Genomic DNA, 4,282 nt, shown 5'->3' with positions numbered 1-4,282 from the left:
GTAGCTCCAGCCGGTTCGTCGGGTTCCCACGTCTCAGCAGTGGTGACCGGACGCTTCTAATCGCCGGGATCGTCCCCTGAAAGGTCGGTGTCCTGGGGATGGAGCAACGCGTCAGAGGAGGGAGGGGGTACTGTCACGTATCCTCTCTCTCTGGGTCACCAGGCTCCCTCAGCACCAGCCGGTTACATTTACAGCAGTTCATTACTGTCCTGTGTGCTCCTTCTCCGGCCTCTCGGTCACCAGGCTGCTTGATATGATGCACCCTGTCATCATCGTTACGCACCCCTGTCACCATCGTTACGCACACCTGTCACCATCGTTACACACACCTGTCATCATCATTACACACACCTGTCACCATCGTTAAGCACACCTGTCATCATCGTTACGCACACCTGTCACCATCATTACTCACACCTGTCACCATCATTATGCACACCTGTCACCATCATTACACACACCTGTCACCATCATTACACACACCTGTCACCATCATTACACACACCTGTCATCATCATTACACACACCTGTCACCATCATTACACACACCTGTCACCATCATTACACACACCTGTCACCATCATTACACACACCTGTCACCATCATTACACACACCTGTCACCATCATTACACACACCTGTCACCATCATTATGCACACCTGTCACCATCGTTACGCACACCTGTCACCATCGTTACGCACACCTGTCACCATCGTTACGCACACCTGTCACCATCATTACACACACCTGTCACCATCATTACACACACCTGTCACCATCATTACACACACCTGTCATCATCATTACGCACACCTGTCACCATCATTACACACACCTGTCCCCATCATTACACACACCTGTCACCATCATTACACACACCTGTCACCATCATTACACACACCTGTCACCATCATTACACACACCTGTCACCATCATTACACACACCTGTCACCATCATTACACACACCTGTCACCATCATTACACACACCTGTCACCATCATTACACACACCTGTCCCCATCATTACACACACCTGTCACCATCATTACGCACACCTGTCCCCATCATTACGCACACCTGTCACCATCATTACACACACCTGTCACCATCATTACACACACCTGTCACCATCATTACACACACCTGTCCCCATCATTACACACACCTGTCACCATCATTACACACACCTGTCACCATCATTACACACACCTGTCACCATCATTACACACACCTGTCCCCATCATTACACACACCTGTCACCATCATTACACACACCTGTCACCATCGTTACGCACACCTGTCACCATCATTACACACACCTGTCACCATCATTACACACACCTGTCACCATCATTACACACACCTGTCACCATCATTACACACACCTGTCACCATCATTACACACACCTGTCACCATCATTACACACACCTGTCACCATCATTACACACACCTGTCACCATCATTACACACACCTGTCATCATCATTACACACACCTGTCACCATCATTACACACACCTGTCACCATCATTACACACACCTGTCACCATCATTACACACACCTGTCACCATCATTACACACACCTGTCACCATCATTACACACACCTGTCACCATCATTACGCACACCTGTCACCATCGTTACGCACACCTGTCACCATCATTACACACACCTGTCACCATCGTTACGCACACCTGTCACCATCGTTACGCACACCTGTCACCATCATTACACACACCTGTCACCATCATTACACACACCTGTCACCATCATTACACACACCTGTCACCATCATTACACACACCTGTCACCATCATTACACACACCTGTCACCATCATTACACACACCTGTCACCATCATTACACACACCTGTCACCATCATTACACACACCTGTCACCATCATTACACACACCTGTCACCATCATTACACACACCTGTCACCATCATTACACACACCTGTCACCATCGTTATGCACACCTGTCACCATCATTACACACACCTGTCACCATCATTACACACACCTGTCACCATCATTACACACACCTGTCACCATCATTACTCACACCTGTCACCATCATTACACACACCTGTCACCATCATTATGCACACCTGTCACCATCATTATGCACACCTGTCACCATCATTACACACACCTGTCACCATCATTACACACACCTGTCACCATCATTACACACACCTGTCACCATCATTACACACACCTGTCACCATCATTACACACACCTGTCACCATCATTACACACACCTGTCACCATCATTACACACACCTGTCACCATCATTACTCACACCTGTCATCATCATTACACACACCTGTCATCATCATTACACACACCTGTCACCATCATTATGCACACCTGTCACCATCATTATGCACACCTGTCACCATCATTATGCACACCTGTCACCATCATTATGCACACCTGTCACCATCATTATGCACACCTGTCACCATCATTACACACACCTGTCACCATCATTATGCACACCTGTCACCATCATTATGCACACCTGTCACCATCATTATGCACACCTGTCACCATCATTATGCACACCTGTCACCATCATTATGCACACCTGTCACCATCATTACACACACCTGTCACCATCATTACACACACCTGTCACCATCATTATGCACACCTGTCACCATCATTATGCACACCTGTCACCATCATTATGCACACCTGTCACCATCATTATGCACACCTGTCACCATCATTACACACACCTGTCACCATCATTACACACACCTGTCACCATCGTTTACACACACCTGTCACCATCATTACACACACCTGTCACCATCATTACACACACCTGTCACCATCATTACACACACCTGTCACCATCGTTTACACACACCTGTCACCATCATTACACACACCTGTCACCATCATTACGCACACCTGTCACCATCATTACACACACCTGTCACCATCATTACACACACCTGTCATCATCATTACACACACCTGTCACCATCATTACACACACCTGTCACCATCATTACACACACCTGTCACCATCATTACACACACCTGTCATCATCATTACACACACCTGTCACCATCATTACACACACCTGTCACCATCGTTACACACACCTGTCACCATCGTTACACACACCTGTCACCATCATTACACACACCTGTCACCATCATTACACACACCTGTCACCATCATTACACACACCTGTCACCATCATTACACACACCTGTCATCATCGTTATGCACACCTGTCACCATCATTACACACACCTGTCACCATCATTACACACACCTGTCACCATCATTACACACACCTGTCACCATCATTACACACACCTGTCACCATCATTACACACACCTGTCACCATCATTACACACACCTGTCACCATCATTACACACACCTGTCACCATCATTACACACACCTGTCACCATCATTATGCACACCTGTCACCATCGTTATGCACACCTGTCACCATCGTTACACACACCTGTCACCATCGTTACGCACACCTGTCACCATCGTTACGCACACCTGTCACCATCATTACACACACCTGTCACCATCATTACACACACCTGTCACCATCATTACACACACCTGTCACCATCATTACACACACCTGTCACCATCATTACACACACCTGTCACCATCATTACACACACCTGTCACCATCATTACACACACCTGTCACCATCATTACACACACCTGTCACCATCATTACACACACCTGTCACCATCATTACTCACACCTGTCACCATCATTACACACACCTGTCACCATCGTTACGCACACCTGTCACCATCATTACACACACCTGTCACCATCATTACACACACCTGTCACCATCATTACACACACCTGTCACCATCATTACGCACACCTGTCACCATCATTACACACACCTGTCACCATCATTACGCACACCTGTCACCATCATTACGCACACCTGTCACCATCATTACACACACCTGTCACCATCATTACACACACCTGTCACCATCATTACACACACCTGTCACCATCATTACACACACCTGTCACCATCATTACGCACACCTGTCACCATCATTACACACACCTGTCACCATCATTACACACACCTGTCACCATCATTACTCACACCTGTCACCATCATTACACACACCTGTCACCATCATTATGCACACCTGTCACCATCATTATGCACACCTGTCACCATCATTATGCACACCTGTCACCATCATTATGCACACCTGTCACCATCATTATGCACACCTGTCACCATCAT

The 4,282-nt window shown here is 47.2% G+C and overlaps 1 long non-coding RNA gene across 2 annotated transcripts; it reads right to left on the bottom strand.

The window, feature by feature from the left end:
- Positions 1-448: 448 nt before the first annotated feature.
- LOC127924183 (uncharacterized) lies at positions 449-4,032 on the bottom strand. 2 transcript variants are annotated; one of them, XR_008117053.1, is made up of 5 exons: positions 3,522-4,032; positions 2,884-2,949; positions 1,870-2,045; positions 1,474-1,627; positions 449-571 (listed from the first exon to the last, which is right to left on the bottom strand). It is a non-coding gene; the product is annotated as an uncharacterized LOC127924183 (long non-coding RNA). The 2 variants fall into 2 exon arrangements; XR_008117054.1 differs by lacking the exons at positions 449-571; positions 1,474-1,627 and adding an exon at positions 1,154-1,341 and having other exon boundaries at positions 1,958-2,045.
- Positions 4,033-4,282: the final 250 nt, after the last annotated feature.

This window comes from Oncorhynchus keta, unplaced genomic scaffold (genome assembly GCF_023373465.1).
Source record: "Oncorhynchus keta strain PuntledgeMale-10-30-2019 unplaced genomic scaffold, Oket_V2 Un_contig_3773_pilon_pilon, whole genome shotgun sequence".
NCBI classification, from domain to species: Eukaryota; Metazoa; Chordata; class Actinopteri; order Salmoniformes; family Salmonidae; genus Oncorhynchus; species Oncorhynchus keta.
The sequence above is the reverse complement of the archived record's forward strand: the minus strand, read 5'-3'. Positions and strand labels throughout refer to the sequence as shown.